Raw genomic sequence first — 25,116 nt, forward strand, 5'->3', positions numbered from 1 at the left:
CCACTCTGGGCTTACTTTGACAATATGTGTGTCCTTTATAGCCCAGACATTTCTGGTACTTGAAATGAGGTTCTCCTTTTATTGTTCTCCCTGCTTTAGGACCTAAAATGGGAGCTCTTCCTTAGCACTGGCACAAAGGCTGCTGAGATGACTAGGAAGCAAGTGCCAAGGAGGATAGTGAATCAAAGAACCTTGATTCATGGAAAAGGAATCCCAGAAGGAGCTCTAAACGTTACACACTCCAAAGGATTTATTCAGGGTTTTCCAATCAAAATCATTTTTACAAAAAAGAAACAGTTCTCAGACTTCGAGTAGTATACCGCCAAGTATGTGGAAGAACATTGCCAGCAGTTGAGTGGTGTGGTCTGCTTTGAAATATATTCAGTTTTCTTAGGATGGACATATGTCTACTTCAAAGTTACTATTTCTTTCTAGTAATGCTGTCTACAGTAATATATTTGCTTTTGCCAAGTTAAGAAAACAATGACATCCCTCCCAGGTTCTAAAACAATTACCAGCATAAAAATACATTAAAATTTTTCGCTGATACTTAAGGAAACCAGTACTAGCTAGCATTCCTACTGATGCTAGTATTCAAAGAGAGGCGTGACAAAACCATTAATCTGGAAAACACCGGGTTGGAAAGATGGAGAGAAAGAACTCAAGAGGACTACTTAAGCTGTTGCTTTCTTTACATGTCCCCAAATATGATAATAACCATATAAGCTCCTAAAATAAGTGCAATTTTATGCAAACTTCATAGTATGCCTAGTAGGAGGTAAATTTTTACTTTACTTTATAGTGTATTTTTATTTTGGTAAAATGTCCCATAATGTAAAATTTACCATTTTAACCATTTTTAAGTGTATCATTTATTGGTATTAAGTACATTCACAATGTTGAGCAACCATTACCATTATCCATTTTAAGACCTTTCTTATTATCCCAAACAGAAACTGTACTCACTAAACAATAACCCCTTATTTCTCCCCTCCCCTTAGCCTCTGGTTAACTCTATTCTATTTTCTGGGTTTATAATTTGCCTATTCTAACTACCTCATATAAGTGGAATCATACAATAGTTGTCCTTTTGTGTCTGGCTTCTTTCACTTAACATAATGTTTTCAAAGTTTATGCATGTTATAGCACGTAGCAGCATTTCATTCCTTTATAAAGCCATACAATGTATAGTGATTTTTAGTTGCAAAACACTTTTAGTACATTATGTTTCTATTATATTAATGATATCTAGCATATATCACTACCGTATTACCTTTAGTAGATGCCCAGTAATGTGTACTATGAGTGAGCCATAATTTCATTCAGTCAAAACCCATTGATAAACATTTATTAAGTTCCAAACAGTTTTATGATTTCAAGAAATGTGGTAATGGACATAGAGGTTCATGTCTTTATGTACTGGAGCTTTTACTTTTGATGGAAGAATTCTTGGAGTGGCATGGAATGGTATTGTTGGGTCAGAGATTATGCAGAAACATTTATAATTTGAATACATACATTGACTATAAAAACCATCAACTTGGGGCTTCCCTGGTGGCGCAGTGGTTGAGAGTCCGCCTGCCGATGCAGGGGACACGGGTTCGTGCCCCGGTCTGGGAGGATCCCACATGCCGCGGAGCGGCTGGGCCCGTGAGCCATGGCCACTGAGCCTGTGCTCCGGAGCCTGTGCTCCGCAAGGGGAGAGGCCACAACAGTGAGAGGCCCGCCTACCGCAAAAAAAAAAAAAAAAAAAAAAAACCATCAACTTCTTCAACAGATAATATTCCTGTATTTTATGTAACCATTTATGACTATCTTAAAAATGAATGCAAGTAATATAAGGGAATCCACTTAATGTGATTTGAGTAAGGAAACATTCTCACTTTTTTCATTTCTAGTTCATGGAAGAAAATTCCTATACACAAGTATTGAAATATTTCAAGTCTCTGGATCACACATTTCATCATTTGAGAAATATTACAGAGTACATCACGGATGTCAGTCAAGTCTTGTAACAACAGTGTAGAAAACTAGTAACATTTATAGCTAGTTTGTTTTTAAGCTTCAGCAATGGATCAATTCTATCCAGCCTAATCTGTAATTTTAATTAGATTAATTTTTAAAATAAAAAGATTAATTTTTAATTTAAAAGTATTTTTAGTTCATATTTATGTACCTGCATTATGGTAAATCTTTTATTTGGTTGTATTTTTTCTTAGTTTCTCTTTAGAGTATCTTTTAACTTTTATTTTTAAACAGAATAATTAAAGCCCAAAGATGAGAATGTCTCATTTAAGCTAAACTAAAGAATGTTGGAATAGCTGAAGTATGAACACAATTGGCACAACTTTTCACTACCCTCCTTAGAAGAAGACTGTTTTGATTTGCATGGTCCAAGAAAGGAGAAACAGATAACTTGCTGGGGATTGCATCCTGCTTTACTTAAATTAGACATTAACAGGCTAAAAGGGCAAGGATGAAACAACATGTTTATAACGTATTTTTGAAAAGCTACTTAAAGGTGAAGGGTGGCAAGAACACAGACAGACACACCCTCGACATTTCACAACAATATTTTAAGGTATGCCTTTTCTTTGGTTGATAGGGATGGAGGGACCTATTAATAAACATTTCTCCTATTTACTTTTGTCTTTATTGCTGTCTCATCAAACCCTCATTAAAAAACAGACATAAAACAAATAAGCATTCTGACTTTTGCCGAATAAGCAACAACAAGCTCACATCTTAAACAATGGACTGCAATGGCTATGAGACTGAGGATCCTTGGTCATTGCAACAGTAGCAGCAACACAACCTGCTTTGTTCCTTCTGTTGTATACTGCAGAATCTGAGTAAATAGAGAGAAGTCAGTGATACCTTTAGTGCCATTTCTTACACTCCTCTCCATGATCTTTCACACTCAGGCTCTCTGGTCATCTCAATGTAGTGAAAAACCACCAGGATGCTAATACCCTCTATCCATTCACAAAACTTAATGCTTCTGACACTTGCAGAAATAATGTGGAATCTGAATTGGTGGTACCCAATAGAGTCACTAAGAATAATCCGTCAGACTCACCAAATCCAAATTCAGATTTAAAGGCCATCAAATTTTAAAGATAATGAAGATTTTAAGATTTCAATATTTGTTATATATGTAAAAATTTAGAAAAGTAAAATTACATGTATAGGTTTTTAATTATAAACTATATTCACTGGAGAATTAATGCATTTTTAAAAGAATTCATTCCGAAAACATTACATTAGCACTTTTTTTAAACCACTACCCTCAAAAATAAATTGTGACAAATCATTGTTCATCCAAGTTTATCTATCTCTCATCTCAAGGAAGTGAGTTGTTCTTGGGGAAATTGCTTTCATCTAATTTGTGCTTTTCTGCAGTGGATCAAGCTGAAATGAAATGGGGCTGACATTCTTAACTATTATTACGTGCCCACATTTACCAGAATTACCTAATGATCAGTACCGAAGAGTTTTATAATAAATAAATATGTATGTATTGAGAGTCTCCACTGATAAAAGTTAGTTGAGACATGGCTGGTGATCCCGTAGAAGAGATATCTAGCTTATATTTCTTTTTTTTTTTTTTTTTTTTTTTTTTTTTTTTTTTTTTTAAATATATTTATTTAATTTATTTATTTTTGGCTGTGTTGGGTCTTCATTGCTGCGTGTGGGCTTTCTCTAGTTATAGCGAGGGGGGCTTCTCTTGTTGTGGAGCACAGGCTCTAGGCACACGGACTTCAGTAGTTGTGGCGCACGGGCTCAGTCGCTCCGCGGCATGTGGGATCTTCCCAGACCAGGGCTCGAACCCGTGTCCCCTGCATTGGCAGGCGGACTCCCAACCACTGTGCCACCAGGGAAGTCCCTAGCTTATATTTCTTACATCATCTCCATAGTAGAAAGCAATCCAGGATTGCAAAGCAAGGCATGAGACAGTAGCATTTGGTGTATTTTATAAATGTTTAGATTTCTAGGGAGCTTATTGGTATTATATATTATGGTAAGCACTCAAATGTAAACTGTTACTTTAAAATAGTAAAATATCAAGAACGTAAAAATTTCTGCAACTTAAATGGTCAGTTTGGTATTTGGCTTTATTATAGGCATTTGCAAGATATTTATTAAACAACAAAATGAACCAATACCATTTAATTTTGAAAACTGCCTTCCTAATACAAAAGAATTGGTATTCTACACAAGTTCCTTGTGACTATTTTTGTAGGTGTGGTGGGAATGAATTATGGATGGCACTACCCTTTCTCCTGTTTCTTGTCTGAGGTTTTGGTAAGGTGCAAATTAGAGGTGATGGACCTTAAAGTTTGAGCAGTTCAAGACACTCAACCAGTAAGTCAGAAAGAGAAAGACAAATACCGTATGCTAACACATATATATGGAATCTAAGAAAAAAAAATGTCATGAAGAACTTAGGGGTAAGATGGGAATAAAGACACAGACCTACTAGAGAATGGCCCTGAGGATATGGAGAGGGAGAAGGGTAAGCTGTGACAAAGTGAGAGAGTGGCATGGACATATATACACTACCAAACTTAAAGTAGATAGCTAGTGGGAAGCAGCCGCATAGCACAGGGAGATCAGCTCAGTGCTTTGTGACCGCCTAGAGGGGTGGGAAAACGAGGGTGGGAGGGAGGGAGATGCAAGAGGGAAGAGATATGGGAACATATGTATAACTGATTCATTTTGTTATAAAGCAGAAACTGACACACCATTGTAAAGCAATTGTATTCCAACAAAGATTAAAAAAAACTGAGTAGAATTCAAATAAGTACTAGTAGATATAAAAATGATAAAAAAGAAATTTTGGCAATAAAAAAATAAATAAATAAACACACTCAACCAAGCACAGTCCATTTTCCCAGGACAAGAAAACATATGACATTACTCTTCTTTTTTCAACCACAATGGATTTGAACTTTTAGAAAACTGAAAATGCAAGACACAGATTTTATTTTTTTTAAGTTATTTATTTATTTATTTATTTCTGGTGGTGTTGGTTCTTCATTGCTGTGCATGGGCTTTGTCTAGTTGCGGGGAGCGGGGGCTACTCTTCATTGCGGCGTGGGCTTCACATTGCGGTGGCTTCTCTTGTTGCAGAGCACGGGCTCTAGGGCACACCGGCTTCAGCGGTTGCGACGCACGGTCTCAGTAGTTGTGGCTTGTGGGCTCTAGAGCACAGGGTCAGTAGTTGTGACGCATGGGCTTAGTTGCTTTGCGGCATGTGGGATCTTCCCAGACCAGGGTTCGAACCCATGTCTCCTGCATTGGCAGGTAGATTCTTTTTTTTTTTTTTTTTTTTTGCGGTATGTGGGCCTCTCACTGTTGTGGCCTCTCCCGTTGCGGAGCACAGGCTCCGGACGCGCAGGCCCAACGGCCATGGCTCATGGGCCCAGCCGCTCCGCGGCATGTGGGATCTTCCCAGACCGGGGCACGAACCCGTGTCCCCTGCATCGGCAGGCGGACTCTCAACCACTGCGCCACCAGGGAAGCCCCGGCAGGTAGATTCTTAACCACTGCGCCACCAGGGAAGCCCAAGATACAGATTTTGATAAGAAAATATTAGTCAACAGTTCTCTTATCTCTATGTCTTTTTCTATCTCATTGATTGTGAAGAATACACTCATAGAGAAAGCAAAATCTACATCAGTTGAAAATTTTTTCCACCTGCATGCATGTTATAGTGGATGTGTAACATCTTCACAGGGTTTGTGAAATCACTATTTCACCACAAAAATTAAATATGACCCTAAAATGATCTGACACTAATTAGTCCATTGAATAAGGGGAGGCGGATTGGCATCTTGGTCATTGTTTAGAAGAAAAAAAAAATCATTAACCTGCTAGGCAAAATACTTGTCTTTAAAATATCCCTTAATAAATATAATAGAAAATGAAATAAAATGGCAGTACAGTGTTATGAAAGGAAAGCAATTGGGTTGATCTCAAAGTGAGTATAAAAATCAATGTTTTTTGTTTAGTTTGTTAATAATTTTATTCTTAGAGCTCTCAGGCAGCTAGCTTTTGGTCATTTTTAAGATCAATCCAAAAGTCTAAACATTATTTTTAAGGTATGCAGCTCACAAGGCCCTCCTCCCCTCCTTTCTCTCTTTCTTTTAATCTTTTAGTTTATTTTGGGGAGTTTTGGCTACCATTTATGTTCTAATCATGTTTTTCAGGAAGTGAATTTGAACTTTGAACCTCACCTAGTTTGAATCCTACCTCTATTGTTTTCTACCTCTATGACTTAGGGTAAGTTACTTAACCACTGTGAATTGTTTCTGCATATTTAAAACAGGAAAATCACAGGGTTGTTGTGAAGATTAAACAAGATAACATAAAAGGGAACTTATTGCAGTGTTTGAGACATAGTAAGGGTTAGTAAACATTTCCAGTTTTTATCTTTCTAATTCTCGTGAGCAGTTTACAATGAGATCTCATTACCACAGATTTTCCCTAAAATTATGAACCTTTTCCTACCCCTCTCCATTTTAAAGCAAACCTTGAAATGACTGAACCTCATAGGAAGATGTCTCAATGCAGGTAATCCCAGTAGCAGGAGAGGTTGAAGCTACCACAATGCAAAGTTGTCAGGCTCTGATCTGGCAGTAGCTGTGGGAATTAGTCTTAGCTTCTATTTTTAACTCTGCCAGGAGTTGATTGGATGACCTGGGAAAACTCACGTGGCATCTTATTTTCTTTCTGAATTTCTGTCTGCATCTTATTTTCTTTCTGAATTGTACCATTTGTCTAATCACTCTTTTCACTGACTCATTATCAGAAATGATATCGAGGTTGTTGAATAAGGGTGTTGATTTCAGAAGTAATGTTATAGAAAATGGGAATTGTTCCCTTTCTTAAAAGCAATAGTTGACAATTTTATTTTATTTTTTTCTGATACAGTATTGAAGTTCCTGGGAGAGGGCAACTTTAATTTATAAAGAGTTGTTAACATTCACTTCCTCTAACAAAAGCCGTTAAAGGTAATACTACTAATTATCTGCCTCGTACCCCAATCTTTTTTTTTAAATATGTAACTGTTGAAGTTTTTTAATGTTAATCAATATCATTAAGTTGTCCAAAAAGGAAAATTAATCTGTTACTCCATTGTACATCATATACAAGGGAATCTTCTTGGTATATGATATCTTTCTATTTGACTGAATCTCAATGAATTTAGAGAGTACATGTAAGAATTTTAATATTCAGAGTCTTATTCATAAAAGTGCACTACTGAGTAGATTCAATCACTAGCAACAACTTTAAACTGAAATCAAAAATAGAGCCTCAATTAACGTGAAAACTTTAGTACCAGAAACACCTGCCTATAAAAACTGCACTGTTAGTACACAGATGAGCTTTAGTATGATAACAATTTTGTTGGGCTTGAAAAGCACATAATTTTACATTTTTTTCTTATTTGACTTTTTATCATTATGTGGACCATTTAGGTCTAAGGAAACAAGTACAAAAACTGCCTAAAGCCTTCCATTTAATATGTAAGCCATAGTTGTCCACAAGAGAGAATTTTGTGGTGATCAACAACTGTAGCCAAATCGGCAATAATTTATTTCAGTTGGTAGAGTCTAATCATGTGTACCTAACTATGTTCTTTTAAGTAAAAAGTGTAAAACATTTTTAGTAGTAAGTTTGTCCTGAATTTCCAAGTCAATATTTTTAATCCCTGTTTGAATACTGAATTCATTAGCTATTCACCAAAGGCTTGAGGCATAGATTTGGGGCATAGTCTGCTTCTAAGAAGAGATGTAGCAAACAGTCTAAATTCCTGTTTGAAATATACAGGTGCATACACGTATACACATATATTATACAAAAATTTATATACAGACATTCCCCGAATTACAATGGTTCAACTTAGCGATTTTTCAACTTTACCATGGTGTGAAAGTGATACTCGTTTAGTAGAAACTATAGTTTGAATTTTTTCATTTTTTCAAAGTCTACTTTGAATTTAGAGTAGAAACTATACTTTTCCCAGACTACTGATATGCAGCATGATGCTCTCTTGTGATGCTGGGCAGCAGCAGCAAGCCACTCCTCCCACTCAGCGACTCGATCACAACTGACACACTTACAACCGTTCTGGTTTTCACCTTCAGTACAGTATTCAATAAAACAAATGAGATATTCAACAGATTCTTATAAAATAGGCTTTGTGTTAGATGATTTTGCCCAACTTTAGGCTAATGTGAGTGTTCTGAGCACATTTAAGGTAGACTAGGCTAAACTATGACGGTTGGTAGATTGGGTGTACTATAAGCATTTACAATTTATGATATTTTCAATTGATGATGGGTTTATCAGGATGCAATGCCATAGTAAGTTCAGGAAGATGTGTGTTTTATGTGTATTATATATATTAATTATATTATCCAATTATGTGTATAAATATATATATGCATATATATGCATGTATATATGTCTGCTTTCATGAACATTTGCCCTCTATTTCAAATATTTGATTATATATTTTATTTTTTTATTTGGTTATATTTAAAATAAAGAGACAAGTTCTTGGAGAAGCATTTGAAGAATCTTTGTTTCCAGAGTCAAGTTTTGCAAAGAAAACTTATTTTTTCACTAGCTGTTTATTTTTCAATAGTTAAAAAAATATTTTTAAATTTCAAAGTGATTCTTTAATATATGAATACGAAGATGTATTTACTTCAGGTGCTATATATGTTATTTATACATATGTGTATTTATATATATTTACCTGTTTTTAAACCTGATCTTACTGGGTTATGTCTACTATCCAATTATGTGAGAATAGTGATATTGTTGCCTTTCAGCTTGGAACATGCTTCTGTTTCATTTGATTATATTTTATCCATTAAGTGCTCTGGCCTTCCATTAGCTCTTTTGCTTTGAGGAATACATTTTATAGTGCATTAGAAATATTCTTCTATTTTTCATGCCATAATTTTCCAGTGTCTCACAAAATCGTAATTTGGAATGTTCTGACTTGAATAGTGTTTCAGAATAGAGACTTGTCCCTTTTGGAATCATCAGATCTGTTGGTTAGGTACAGTATTTCTTATTTTTTCTGTTGGGGAAAGGGAGGAAGGAAACCGCACTATGGAATGTTCCAGTTTTTTTTTTTTTTTTCTTACGCTTATACCAAAAAAATGCACTCTTCTAGTAAAACTAGAAACATGAGAGTGGCAGTTACATAGTTCCAAATTAGGACAACCTAATATACTGTAATTTTTTCAAGTAAGAGAATAACCCTGGTAGTATACTATTAACTAGATTTTTAAAAACAGCCATTTGTTGATTAATAATTCTCTTCTTTTTCCATTCTTAGTTTCATAACATTTTTACACAAAGGTTTATATTAACAAATGCCATCAGTTGTATTGTTGGTTTCCTCCTGCTTTCTGATTAGTTCTATAATTTAAAAATGCTTAAAGTCCAGACTTCTCAACTAGAAAACATAAGCACAGTAAAAGCAGTGTTTTTAAAATTAATTCTGGAATATATTTCTCTTGATGGTAAAGACATATAAGATTACAGATGTGTATGTTTGGATGCTTTATAAATAAAAGTAATATGATTAATAATAATAATCATGTATTAATTTATACTACCAGAAATTCCCTCTAAATACTTTCTAGGACACAAACATTTATGACATTTCTATATTGTTCTCATTTTATTATTTTAATGAAATATTATACAGGTAGTATTTCATAAAAACATTGCATCAATTGTAATACAAGTTTAGGAATTTTAATTTGGTATGTAAATATACTAACTTCTGTTGAAATTGCTATAGCTTAGGGTCAAAATTAATTTGAAGGTTACTACTGTTATTATTCTGGTTTTTATTAGCTGCTGTCTCAAATTAATTATAAAGGCAAAAATATCCCTGGCTTAGAGTTTCTGCACTATTAATGACATACCGAGATGTCTCTTGGGTATCAGTAAATGATATATTTTAGAGCATAACTTACTAAATGACTTGCCAGTTGGCAGACCACCTTTGACAATAAAATATATTTGATAGTCTACCTTTGCAAATTCATTGTACCACACAGATGTGATCTTGGTAATTGACATATGACTATTAAGCTTCAATCATTCTCCATAATATTCCTATTACCAATTATTAACAGAATAAAGGGGAGATAACAATTCTATAGTATTTATTCAGATTTTTATTTAAAGTCAAGTATAATCTATATTTCTATAGTGCTTTTTTAATCTAACACCTCACTTAAGTAGAAGGAAGTGTTCTAGAGGTTTGTTATTAGCTTTTAAATGAAGTAATCTTTAACTATCTTTTATTTTAAAATACTAAAAAAAAGTTTCATGGTCTTTAATTAAATATAAATATTGGAATTGTCTATGAAACTTTTGAAATGGTCAATCACATAAAAACATAGGGATATCCTTTAAAGCAGGGGTCCCCAACCCCCTGGCTGTGTTAGGAACTGGGCCGCACAGCAGGAGGTGGGCGGCGGGTGAGCGAGTGAAGTTTCATCTGCTGCTCCCCATGGCTCGCCATCGCTCCCATTACAGCCTGAACCAACTATCCTCCCCCGCCCACCCTGTTGGTGGAAAAATTGTCTTCCGGGAAACCGGTCCCTTGTTCCAAAACGGTTGGGGATCACTGCTTTAAAGCATATGAATTTCTAATATATTTATTTAGGTTATATATGCTGAACTTTTTTTTACATAATAGCTCATAGGTAATCTTCACTATTAAGTATTTTATGATGCTTAGAATCGGAAACAATACAGAAACTAACAAATTAAAATTGTTTTTTGTAAAATGTCAAGTGAGAAGAGAAGAATGTTAAATAATAAATATAGCATATTCACAACTTGGTTTTGAATATCACACACATAGAGAAAAAAGACCCAAAGAAAATTTAAAAATTATTTATCAATGGTTAACTCAAGACATAAGAGAGTCAGGGTGACCTTTACTTCCTCCCATTCTCATTCTGTATTTCCAAATTCATTGCAATATGTATATATTACTTTTAGAACTGTTTAAGAAGAAATGTACCAGTTTGGATAATTTTTTTTTTACATCTAAACATTGCCGAGTATTGTTAAAATGTCCAGTTTTTATGTAGCTTTCTGGAAGATCTAGCTGGCCATAAAAAACTGAATATATTAGTGGAGGGGGAGTTTTCCCTCATCTTGAAATAATGATAAATAATATTTTTAAAGCATTAAATAATTTTCAAAGCACTTTTATGTACATTTTCTCCTCAGACCATCCTAACTCTCTAGAGTTGGTAGAAAAAGGATTATACTCATTTTGCCCAGGGTGGGGGTTGGAGGGTGGGAATTGAAATTCATGAAGTTTAGCAAATTGCCCATTTAAGCCGTACACAGTTATTAAGTGGCAGGGCCAGAATTCTAACCTGTTTCATGCCATGGCCAATCTAGTGCTTTCCTCTATGCTCTAGGAACTGGACATATTTAAGACGTAAGCACAAAAATGGAAATAGGTCTGAATCTTGCTCTAGTTGCAAATTTGCCTATAGACCTCACTGGAACCTGAACCAGGAAAATCTATATGAATTTCTTTCTTCAACCCAAAGAAATGGCCATGTTAAATAATTCCTAGGTTTAATTTAAAAAAATCTTTACTGTCTGTTTTTTCACCATATTCCAGTTTGTGTATCTTGTGTCTATCAACTTCTCCAAAGAACCATGCTTCCTACCTAAAGGATTGCATTGCTTAATAAAGAAACATTGACAATTCTGATGCTAACCTGAATTAAATAATATACCAATCATTTATGAGATCCGCCTTAGTATTTTTACACTCCTGAAATATCATCTCTATAACCTGCTTTTTAAAATAGTCTGACACCTACCAAGTACTCTTTCACTTCCTACAAGAAATCAAGAAAAAGAACGCATTTGTGTTTTTAATTTTAGTGAAGGGTTCTTGATTTAAGAATTAGTCATTTAGTGTCATTTGAATTTCAAGTGTGCCTCAAGTACTTGAGGTTCTTTCTATATGACTTCTCCAGAGTTTCCACATATATATCATCATTAATTTCATCTTTCACTTGGGATTAGCACAAGAAAAGTTTTATTTACTACTATTTCTTAGTTTTCTTCATTTCGAATATTCAGTGCCTTGTCAAAAGTAATATTATAGTCTTATACTGTTCATTGATAACAGATAATAACAAGAAATTGTGATTCTGGTTTTCAGTTAAAAAAACAAAACGAGAAACTAAAGAAATAATTACTATAACAATGTTTTTCTCCATTTAGCTAATCAGATGTTCACATCAGTGAGTGTTAGATTTTGAGACTATGAATCCCAATACTAAATGTTTTATATATTCAGAGAAGTGAAAAATAATAATTATTATGCTTCCTCTGTGCTAAATACTATTTTAAAACCAGTTGGAATCCCCCCTCACAACAATCCTAAGAGGTAGGTACTGTTTGCACCTATTTTACAGCCAGACAAACTGAGGCACAGAATGATTAAATTAGTAAGGCACAGATACAGTATTTAAAATCAAGTCTGTTTTTGTGAGAGTCCACATTCCCAAGCCCTGTAATTGAGAGCGTGTGATCCCTACTATTTGCTATATACCCATTTCCTTGCTTTGTGGAAAGAAAGGGAGTGAGGGAAGAGGAGGGAAAGGGAGGGAGGGAAAGAGGAAAAGCAGGCGGAATGGAGGGAGGCAGGAGAATTGTCAAAATTCTGCCAGCTTGTTGATACTGTGTGTTATTTCTTATAATAAGGTTGAAATTAAGGACTTGTAGAGATTTACATAGAATAAATAATTTTAAATTTCCTTAAGGGAAGTCTCTGGTAATATTATCAGATGGTGACAGCAAGTGAATTTCTGTTTAATTCTATTCCTAATTAAAATGCTATAGCAGGCTCGTATTTGGAGCAAACACAGTTCTGGTAATTCTCATAGTAATAATTCTACATTTTCTTAAATTTGTTATCATTTTTTTCACCCTCAACACTCTCAGCTTACTTAATTTTAGTACCTACTCTTTTTCAAAAGTCCATAAATTTTAGTTAGGCTTAAATCATAGGAAAATTGAAGAAAGTTTAGAGCTTGTAACAGAAGGAAACCACCCCCTTCCCACCCCGAGCCCAGCTCTGTCCATTTCTATCAGAGCTACTCCACCAAGAATGGAGGAATTATTCTAATTGGTCAGATTTATGACACATTCTATTACATAGGGTGACTGTATTTGTTTAGAGGTACACAGCAACAGTTGCACATTTCTTCTTGTCCATTGCCTGGTCCTGTGAAAGCAGGTAAGTGGAGTGAAGATCCTCAAAACCTAGACCTCAGTCTCTTGTTTCTGTTCCATTCCGTTCCACCAGGGTGAGCTTAATCCAGCAGAAGAGTGAGCTCTTCTGTGTTTCGCCGGATGGTTCCATGCAGATGAGTCAAGTTCCATTTTGAGCCTGGAAAATCTTGCATGCTCTCTCATCAACTTCTTCCTTTTCTGAATGTGTACTCAGAAAATGGTAACATGCCTCCAGTAAGCCTTTACCACAGCTCTGACTCAGGGTTATTAGGAAGTAATTCCAAATCTCAGACATGTTCTGTATTTTAATCAACAGATAATTTGTACTTATAGTTAACATTTTCTCTGGATTATTCACATGTTCTTATGCAGTTGGAACCTATTTCTGTCTTCATGTGCTTAAAGCTAGGATGAGTATGGATTTTAATCAAGATAATTTAGAAATTTTATTAAGTGTTTGTTATGTGGCAGGCACTGTTCTAGGTACTGGTGATAGAGTGTTAAACAGAGTGGTTACAATCCACACTCTAAGCAAGGGTACTTAACATGAAAATTCCAATAGGAAAGATGTACAGAAATCATACGCAAAAAACAAGAGTCAGTTTAATATGCATGGTTGGCATCTTGGGGATAGAAGAAATCTAACACAAGGAGTTTTACAAGACTGATGATATTATAGTCACTTCAGTTGAACTTTGTTTTATTTAAAACAAGCAACTTTGTTTCAAACCAAGTAAAAAAATTGACAGTAATTGTGCAACTTTATAGCTCCTTATTTAGTAAAGAGAGGGTGCTTTGACTTGTGATATGAGGCAATTTCAGTATTTTGATAAACTAACCTTCAGCATTTTAGAAATTAAGCTTTTTCATTGATGGAAATTCTAATATTTGCCCATCAGTTTTTATTTCATGCCTCTGAAATTAGATTAAATTTTCCAATTTTAAGTGGAAAACTGGCATATTATCTGTTGACACTACAGTTCCAAGTTTTATCATAAGAAAAGGTGGGTGAGAGGAATCCCCAGCTCAAAATCCTATCCAATTTTGAATTCTGAAAGTCTTTTTTTTGATTGATTAGTAGATGTTGGTATCACATTATTTGCAATGACAGAGGACATTGTCAAGTTGTTATTAGCATTCATTGCAGCACCGGCTTCTGAGAATGTAGTAGTTTTTTTGTTTTTTGTGGGTTTTTTTCCGGTACGCGAGCCTCTCACTGATGTGGTCCCTCCCGTTGCGGAGCACAGGCTCCAGACGCGCAGGCCCAGCGGCCATGGCTCACGGGCCCAGCCACTCGGCGGCACGTGGGATCCTCCCGTACCGGGGCACGAACCCGCGTCCCCTGCATCGACAGGCGGACTCTCAACCACTGTGCCACCAGGGAAGCCCTGTAGTAGTTTCTTTTAAACCACGTTTTCTCCTCTTGATCCATGACTCCAACTCTACAAATATCTTGACTCATTCCTACATCACACATTCAAGAAATAATTACTGATCGCATATACTATTCCACATACCAGGCTGGTCACTAGGGAGTCAAAATGACTAAGGCACAGGCTTGGCTGTCAAGGAGACCCCAATGTAGTGAACCTTTGCTTCTTTCTCTTCAAGTGGCATTGATCCTGTGTAATCAGAAGTAATAGGGAATTAAGTAGCATTCATATTGTAATTAAATGTAGATTGAGCCAGATGATTTTCCAAAATCAGGGTAAATCAGAGATAGGGCAAGAGTGTTCTTTGGGATTTTTCCTTGATGAGCATTGTTAACTATCCTTGAGATGCAATAATAGAAGTCAGTGAGTAATTTATCAATTTGGTTTCCTATGGGAACCAAGATGAAGGACGTTTTCTCCTTTAGTGATTTTCTTTCTACAGAGATAGCAAAGGCGCTTCAACTTTCCCAGACAAGCAATCACCAGAAAACAGCAGTGATGGTAGATGTGGGTTATTTACTACCATGGGGTTGAGAATATTAGTGAGCTGCATTTTGACCACTTGTCAAACATTTTGACATCTTGGAACAGAAAGTGTTATTTAAATATAAAAAGCATTTTCTGATGAATTGCTGTTAGTCATCCCTATGAGGAAATGACCTATTAAGTAATAGATCGGGAATAAGATTGATTTCTGCTAAAGAGTGCTTAAAGTAGCTACATGTTTCAATTTGTGGGGTTTTTCCAACCATTTGTGAGTTACCACAGTAAAAACCCCCTATAAACAGCTCTCTGAATTTACTTTCCAGCATTCTCTCCTGGGCTTTCTCTCTCTTTCCCCCTCTCCCTCTCTCTCAGATCAGAAGGAGAGCAAGGGGTCTCGAGCTTTAGCGAGAATCAGAAGGCTTGTCAAAACAATTATTTCCGGAGCCTCAACTGGGAATTTGCATTTCTAACAAGTTTCTAGGAGAAACTTCTGCTGCTGTTAAATATTTGATGAACCACTGCTCAAGTAAAAGGAATGGGAATTTAGGAAGTAGAAAGATGGAGAGCTATGAAAAGCTGAAGTCAGCCTCTGATCTTCTTCACCAAGCTGCCCAAGCTATTGGGAAGATAATCACTACTGCCCCAGGGAAGCGTATTGAAAGCCACACCAATTAGAATGGGCATCATCAGAAAATCTACAAGCAACAAATGCTGGAGAGGGTGTGGAGAAAAGGGAATCCTCTTGCACTGTTGGTGGGAATGTAAATTGATACAACCACTATGGAGAACAATATGGAGGTTCCTTAAAAAACTAAAAATAGAACTACCATATGACCCAGCAATCCCACTACTGCTGGCACATACCCAGAGAAAACCATAATTCAAAAAGACACATGCACCCCAATGTTCATTGCAGCACTATTTACAATAGCCAGGTCATGGAAGCAACCTAAATGCCCATTGACAGACGAATGGATAAAAAAGACGTAGTACATATATAAAATGGAATGAACTTGGGTCATTTGTAGAGATGTGAATGGACCTAGAGACTGTCATACAGAGTGAAGTAAGTCAGAAAGAGAAAAACAAATATCGTAAATTAACACATATATGTAGAATCTAGAAAAATGGTACAGATGAACCGGTTTGCAAGGCAGAAATAGAGACATAGATGTAGAGAAAAAACGTATGGACACCACGGGGGGAAAGCGGGGCAAGGGTGGTGGTGGTGGGATGAATTGGGAGATTGGGATTGACATGTATACACTAATATGTATAAAATAGATAACTAATAAGAACTTGCTGTATAAATAAATAAATTTAATTTAATTAAAAAAATAATAATTGGCCTTCCTCTGAGTAAGTGATTGGCCGAGGGCATCATGTAGAATACTCTTGACTGTCCTACTCTTAAGCCCAGGTTTGCCGTGAATGAGCCATTTAACCTCTCTTTACCCCAGTCTTTGTCAGATTCAAAATAGTAATGGTAATTTCCCTTCCCTCTTGTTAAAAAACAAGACAAAACAAAAACTATGCAAATCCTGATGGTGCTTTTCCTTTGTGGAAAATTCTTTGGATTTATCCATCTATTACTCTGATGTAGTAAAGAAGAAATTTAGCAAAATTTCTCTCTGTCCATAAAGATTTTAGGCTTTTAAGCTTAACTCTTTAGCAAAAACTACCAAATGCCTATTCTCCACTGCCTGGGCCTAGACATTTCCTTGATTCTGTCTAAGAGGTGGGGAGCCACAAGGGAACAAGTACTTAAAGAGACTCTAAAAAGCCCTATCTTTTCTGCACCCCCTTCGCCACCACCAGCTCTCCAGTTTATGCACTGCTCTTCTCACTCTTTCCACACCAGGAACACCAGCCTCTTAGTTTGTACTTTCAACACTCAACGTTCTCCCATCCAAAGGCCCTTGCATTTATGATTTCATCTTCTGGAAATGTTCTAGAAAAGTAATCCATACACATATAAATAGAATATGATACTAGAGGTTATGATAATAGATAGGATATGACTACCTTCAAGTCTCTGGTCAAATGTCACCACATCAGTGAGACCTTGATCATCCTATAAAAAACAGCTGTTGTGCATCCCCATGAAGGTGCACACATTAACCTACACATGCTCCATTCCATCTCTGATATCGTTTTCTCCATATGTTTGTTCCCGTCTGCCAAACAATATATCAATATTTTGGTATTGGTTTATTTTCGGTCTCTTCCCTAGGTAGAATGCAAATTCTGTGCAGGTAGAGTCATGATTTTTTCACTGCAGAACCTACAACAATCATTGGCACATAAGAGTCACTCAGTAAATATTTCTAGAGTGAAAAAAAGAAAGGTGATATATCCTGACCTTAGATTATCCACTGCAAATTTTGGTATCTTTTGCATTACTTGCTCAAATGATCTTATACTCCAGTCATACGTACCTATTGGCAGTTCTTTAGGACCACCATTGCTCTGTATGCCCTCGTGTCTTTTTAAAATTTTTATTTTATTTTTTAACATCTTTATTGGAGTATAATTGCTTTACAATGGTGTGTTAGTTTCTGCTTTATAACAAAGTGAATCAGCTATACATATACATATATCCCCATATCTCTTCCCTCTTGCGTCTCCCTCCCACCCTCCTTATCCCACTCCTCTAGGTGGTCACAGGACATATATACACTCACTACCAAATGTGAAATAGATAGCTAGTGGGAAGCAGCCGCATAGCACAGGGAGATCAGCTCTGTGGTTTGTGCCCTCTTGCTTTTTAAATCTTGCTGTAGCCTCTTCCTAGGCTGTTCATTTCTGAAACTTTTTTGTTGTCTTTCACACTTCTACATTTCCTTCAAAACACAAATCAGGTGTCCTGTTCTTCAAAAATATTTCATGATAAACTTGTTCTTTCTCTGTGTCCTCCTTCCCACCCTGGCACCCTGTCCTGGCACTTATGTACTCATTATGTTATACTATTCTGTCCAGTTGAAACTCCTTCCAGCTTTACCAGAGACCACTTGAAAGCAGGGACTGCTTCTGACATCAAAAGCACAATGCGCCAATGCCTGGCATATGACAGCTACTCATAAATGATCAATAAATGAACAACAATCCACCTTATTCTTTTTCTTATCATAAGAAGCTACTCTTCCTTGCTTTAAACTTCTAAAATTGCCCTGAGGGATATAATAGTAATGAGTGTTCCTGAAAATCAAGAGAATGGGCACTTATGATAAGTAGCTTGAAGGTCAGCCAAGTGAAAAGTGGAATAGCTCTCAAACAAGGAAGAGGAGTGAGGCATTCAAGCTCCTTTAGGAGTAGCAAGTAGCAGTGATGCTGGTGTTCACACTGCCATGAAGAAAACCATTGCCAACCTAACCACTGCTCCTAACACGAGTAAATATGTAGTATCTCTGAGGTATGTGATAGTATGTGAGAGTAGATCATGACAGAACTCTTCAGCAACCTTGTTTCTGGATTTTACCTCATCCAGCATCACTTGGTGTATGCTGAGGTAATGCTCAAATTTTACTAGGTAATTCGTCTAGGAATTATTCCTCTAGGGTAGAAAGATGCGATCTTACTCCAATCGTGTTGCTATAACAAAATACCACCAACTGGGTAGATTATAACAACAGCAATTATTGCTCACAGTTCTGGAGGCTGGGAAGTCCAAGACTGAGGTGCTAGCATGTTTGCCTTCTGGTGAGGACCTTCTTCCTGGTTCATAAGCTGACACCAACTCCCTGTGTCCTCACATGGTAGAAAGGGCAGGGGATCTCTCTGGAGCCTCTTATAAGGCATTAATTTCATTCATGATGGTTCCACTATCACATTGGGCATTAGGGTTTCAACATAGGAATTTCAACATAGGAATTCAATGTATAAAACATTCAGACCATAGCAGATACTTGGGAGTCGAAGCTTGTTCTAAACTTTATAGCTGGGAATACTCTGTGAAGCTAGTATGTGTGGCTGAGTCATGCATGTTTGAAGATGATAAAAGACCCATCCCAGCAGAAAAATCCTACACACAACTGAGAAACCACTGGGCATTGTGAATGAGTGTATGCCTTGGCAGAAAGATGTTACAGCTGTTCCTCCTCACATCTGTGAGTGAATTATGCATGATATTGCAAGAGGACTTTTTAAATATGAGCAATTTGGAGCAAAAATGACAGAAAAGAGAAGTGCAAAGAAACAAGGTGAGTGAGTATTGAAAGGCAGAAGTGGTATATCGGTAGGCCTGGAAATCAACTGTCAGTAATTTAAATTGATTAAATGTAGCATAGAAAATGTACAAGAAAAGGTTGAGGGAATCAAATTAACAGGCAAAAGAAACAATTTTCTCAACAGTAACATTTTTGCTGTATCAAAGTGAAAGCAATCCGTAAGAGATTGAGAAAATGAGTATATTTTCTCATTCCTTTGTCATGTGACAAAGGAATAAAATAATTCCTTTGTCACATGACTAGATCTAAGGTGAAAATTAGAACTTTATCTCAATATAAGGAGGCAGTCATTCTTAGGAAATAACATTTAAATTGAACAAGTAAAAGGAGATCAGAGGCATGAACCAAGAGATAAGAACTTGTCTCACTTATTCGTAAACTATGGGGCCCAACTGTCGAACAGTAATCAGTATCGAGGCTGCAGAGAACAAAGTTTTACTTGGGGTCTTGATAATTGCAATCCTGGAGACACAGATTCAGGTAAAACCCAGAGATGCTCTGTGGAAGCGAAAGAGTCAGGGACTTATAAAGATAAAAGGTACAAGGTTGTTAAAGCTGTCTGTCAGGGATTATGATTGACTGTGACGCAGGAAAGGAAATATTTGTCCTTAAGGGATTCTCTGTCACAAGTTATTTTAGGGTAAGAGTCCGGTAAGTATCTTGAGTTTCTGGAACGTGGACAGATGCTCTGGATGCCTGTGTCAAAGCAATAGGTAGTCAAAGTTCAGATTCCATCTCGGCTAAGATGTGCCTAAGTCACACTTCCTCAGTGGCTTCCTCAGAGGCTCCATGTGAGAGAGCTCTCCCTACCAGTAATGACTCCATTTCTATTTTCCTTTCACACAACTTACCTTCACTCCTCAGATGTGTTGGGAACTGATAAGCATATTCTCACCATAGTACTTGTTGTCGCTCACTTGCATTAAAGTGGACCATAGCCAACATGAATAACTGATTATTGAGTTTTGTTGTATTTTTCTCAAATTCAGAGTTATTTATTTTAAAGCATCAGTAAGCAAACTATGGCCTAAAGGTGAAATCTGTTCTTGAGCTAAGAATGGTTATTACAGGGCTTCCCTGGTGGCGCAGTGGTTGAGCGTCCACCTGCCGATGCAGGGATTACGGGTTCGTGCCCCAGTCCGGGAAGATCCCACATGCCGCGGAGCGGCTAGGCCCGTGAGCCATGGCCGCTGAGCCTGTGCGTCCAGAGCCTGTGCTCCACAACGGGAGAGGCCACAACAGTGAGAGGCCCACGTACCACGAAAAAAAAAAAAAAAAAAAAAAAAAAGAATGGTTATTACATTTTGAAAAGGTTGTAAGAAAAGAAAAAGAAAAAAGGAAAAAAAGAAAGAATATGTGTTACAGACCTATGTAGCTCATAAAGACAAAAATATTTATTACCTGGAGGGCTTAAATTTAAGGGGATAAAGTTGATATTCACATTCATTATATATATATATGAATATAATAAATATATTATGAATAACAACTGAATATAATAAATGTATATAATGAATGCGAAGGTTTATATATACACAGTTAAGTATAAGAGAACAATTTTGTCTTACACATTGTAGGATTTCACGCCCTAAAGGGTGGATTTCTCGATAAGAGAAAGAGAAGATATATATTTACCAGTTCATAGTTTATTGAGGACAAGAAGGAAGAGGATTGAGGCAAGTTCACTTCATTTTTGCAATGACAACATTACAGAGGAAAATGAAGTAAAAAATGTGAAACAGGGCCTCCCTGGTGGCGCAGTGGTTGAGAGTCCGCCTGCTGATGCAGGGGATACGGGTTCGTGCCCCGGTCTGGGAGGATCCCATATGCCGCGGAGCGGCTGGGCCCGTGAGCCATGGCCGCTGAGCCTGCGCATCCAGAGCCTGTGCTCCGCAACGGGAGAGGCCACAACAGTGAGAGGCCCGCGTACCGCAAAAAAAAAAAAAAAAAATGTGAAACAGAAGCCTGATTGTGGAAGATGCATGAAGGGAATGAATAAGGCAATGAAAGGGGATAAACTACTTTGAGAGCTCTGATGCCAGGAGGAAAGTGGAAAGTAGTCATGTATGTCCCTGCAGGTATTTGTAGGTTGTCTTCCACTCTGAGATTTCTCTGCTGCTGCCCCTCCCCTGAACAAGTGTCAGAGAGGATTGGAGCTCTGTCTTCACAGCGCTTGCTGACTTTTCAAGAGAAACATTGTACAGATAGACCCACAGACATACTGAAATAGATATCCACAGCTCTGCTGGATGTGTAGTATTTAGCTTCTTCAGTCTGTGTGTGAAACACTTCTAACCTGTTTCCCCTACTCCAGTGCCCACAGGGCCACCAGTTTTCAACCTGTTTTCTCTGTCCTGTTAAACACACCTCTTTTTCTAGCAGCTGAATAGGAAGGAGGACCCCCGTTTCAGTTGTTACCTTCCTCGAAACTGTTCATTCTAAACGAATTCTCACATTTCCCTTCAGAATCTATCTACCATCTCCCTCTATGTCCAAACTCCTCCTGATAGACAAATTTATTGAGCACTTAAATGTATACCAATTACCGTTTGTCAGTGGCATTTAACCCTCACAAATATTATCCACATTACACAGTTAAATACTGAGACTTAGAGAAAGTTAGAAACTTGCCAAAAGTTGCAAACTTAACAAGTGACATGTCTAGGATTCAGGCACAAAAGATTTGAGCCCAGAGGCCATGCTCTTAACCATGAAGTTAAACCCTCTAGGAAGAAGTTAACACCTGTTCAAGGGAAATGGAGAGTCCATACTAGCTCCCTTATTTATACCAGCCCCCAGAGGGGAAAGTTTAACAGAAAAGTGCTCCCATTTAAATTTTCTATTTCTTTAACCACTGAATTAAACAATAACACATCCTCCTTAAATGTAATCTCTCTTTGATTCAAGCTTTCTGATTATTTCAGAAACTTCAGTGAATAGTTTATATCTTCATAATTTTTTTCTTTAATTTCAGAACTTTGTGAGAAGGATAATGCTATTTTCTTTTAAGTGATTAGATAATTTTGTAATTTTCTATGCTAAAAAGTATACTTACAGTATATATAAAATTCGATGTATTTAATGTGTACTTTTGTTAAAGCATTGTAAAATAACTGAATTGTACTCAAATAAATACATCGTTTTCCTCAACATTGACTTAATGTGCACTATAGTTCATATTTTTTTCTGATTAGTTCAGAATTATCAAATTAGAGAATTATCATTTTGAGACTGGTTTTTACTAACTCTAACTTCCATGTTCCTAATGAATAAACTAAGCTTTATTTATCCTTAATATTTTCTGACCTCTTCACTTCAATTGAAATCTGGATTGTTTCAAATGATTCCCCTACCATCTCCACCACAAATTTACCTTTCTCTTTCTCTAGTATAAGAAGAGCCAGACTGCTTCTTACATTTATGCCACTTTCTGATTATTATTCTATGATCTCTGCATTCCCCTAATTTTAACTTACTGTTAGGAAGTAAAGTTGGCCCTCTCTCTATGCAAACCACTCCTGTATCCTCCAGAACCAGTGCCCACTTCTACTTTCCTGAACGAGGTCAACTACAGTTCACCAAGCTTACCATTTTTTAATTTTAATTAATTAACTAAAATAAATTAATTTTATTGAAGTATAGTTGATTTACAGTGTGTTCGTTTTAGGTGTACAGCAAAGTGATTCAGTTATACATATACATATATCTATTCTTTTTCAGATTCTTTGCTCATATAGGTTCTCATAGACCAAGCTTACCAATTTTATAGTTTCATTGCCTGTCTGCATCTATGCCATGACCTCATTTCTCATTCACGTCTCAAAATTAAACTTTCAGAACTCTACTGCAACAATGATCAGTGTTCTAATGAACTTGTATAAGATGACCAGAAGTTGAAGTATTGTAAGCATTACTAATATAAAAGTCCAACTACTGTCTGTTCTGCAAATGAATATATGTTTAATACTAAATATATGTTTAATACTAAAAGTTTCACCATGGTAGTGTGAGTCTTTCCAAAATTTATTACATTCCTATTATATGCCAAGCACTGACTTACTCTTTGATTTCATTTTTCCCCCAATTTTGTTTTCCAAACACAGAATGACAACTTGGTGAAAAAAACCCTGCGGCATATACCAAATACCAAGATGTGCATCCTCTGCCCATCCTCATTTCTGTATTCCCACTCATCCCATCGTAATTAGATTCTGCCACTTTTCTCCTGAGCCCTATAATAGTCTCATGTCTACTCACTTCCCATCTCTTCCCCGTCTTTTAATCTCAAATACAGTTCATACATACAGAACGTCACCTGAATGATGTTCATAACTGATGGCTGCTTGCTTTCTTAAGAATGCTTAAAAGATGCAGTGTTGGAAGAGAAAGCTGTCACGACCTGCTGACTTGTGCCCAAAGTCTCCGAGGCTGAAACTTCTGCTTTCATAAATGGGGAGGCCCAGCACAGAAGTGAAATGAAGAAGTGCCATAAAAGAGCTTATGAGCCTTTTAAAGACACACATACATGTACACAAGATGTTCAGTGTGATTTCAGAGAAATTCTCAGGGACCTCATATGTCTCGAACACTGGGTAAGACCTCTGCTTCCAGACATTCTAAAATTTACTCTTGAATAATGCAACCCAGAGAGCGGTGTACTTGGACCAAATTACTTATATCCCTTATAGTATTATTTCTGGCAAATTACCCCATCTGCTTTTGGCTTGCATAACAGACAATTGCAAGAATTTCTTTTCTGTCTATTGGTAGAGGTCCTCTTCCATGACATCCTTTATACAAAGACTATATAAATGCACATAATGTCTTACATATTATTTCATAGGTTTAAGAGATACTTGGTGTCCAATGTAGAATAACATGGACTATGGGCTAACAATGTTCTATAAAGAATAAAGTAGTTCTTTGTAAACTAGACTGTTTATATATTTCATACACACTCTGTTTCCCAGTTATTCTCTCTTATCACTTAATAAATCCTTTTGATGTCTTTTCTATATCATTTGTACTAAAGTGAAACAAAGCGAGATGTTTTTGATTGCTCCGTACCTGGACAAAAGTGTTAGAATGGAAGCCTAGAGGCTGCTATGTTGGTAGCAGTCATAATGAAAATGAGAGAACCCCTAAATGGATGTGGTTTTCCTGCTTCAGTTACCTGGAGATTGTTTTCCAGTGCTGACACCAGGATGTTCTGAATTTTGCTTTAGTGAAAGGAATTAGTGTTTCCTCTACAGTTTTAATTATAATTTTGTTTCCTCTAAAATTGCTATGTAATTTCATTGACCATTGAGTTAATACAAAGTGAACTCCTTGGCCTGGCCCTCCAGGCACTCCAACTGTTCTAACCTATCCCTGTTGCTCCATCACCTCCCCTTCTCCTACACATGGGCCTGTGCTGCCATCAAACTGCACAAACCTCTCTTCTCTCAAGTGCTGGGGAGTTTTCTAATCTCTGTCACTTTTCATTCTGCTGATTATGTCAGGAATTGGATTTTCTTAGATGTGATGCATATTAAATCTACTTTACATGTATAACATGTTTATATAGTTAATAAATTTGACAAAAAATTATTAAATGATACCTAATGATGACCACGTTACAAAATCATATATATATATGCCTTTTCATATATATT

General features: G+C 36.6%; 1 long non-coding RNA gene across 2 annotated transcripts in view; it reads left to right on the plus strand.

The window, feature by feature from the left end:
• LOC307056450 overlaps positions 1-23,852 on the plus strand; it is a 32,959-nt gene extending 9,107 nt beyond the window's left edge. The window contains exon 3 of one of the 2 annotated variants that reach the window (XR_013811009.1): positions 23,566-23,852. This is a non-coding gene — a long non-coding RNA (uncharacterized lncRNA). Of the gene's footprint in view, positions 1-99; positions 329-23,565 lie in introns of those variants that run through there. The other variant, XR_013811010.1, reaches the window with a different exon arrangement.
• The last annotated feature ends 1,264 nt before the right edge of the window (positions 23,853-25,116 follow it).

This window comes from Hyperoodon ampullatus (assembly GCF_949752795.1).
Source record: "Hyperoodon ampullatus genome assembly, chromosome: 7".
Classification (NCBI taxonomy): Eukaryota; Metazoa; Chordata; class Mammalia; order Artiodactyla; family Ziphiidae; genus Hyperoodon; species Hyperoodon ampullatus.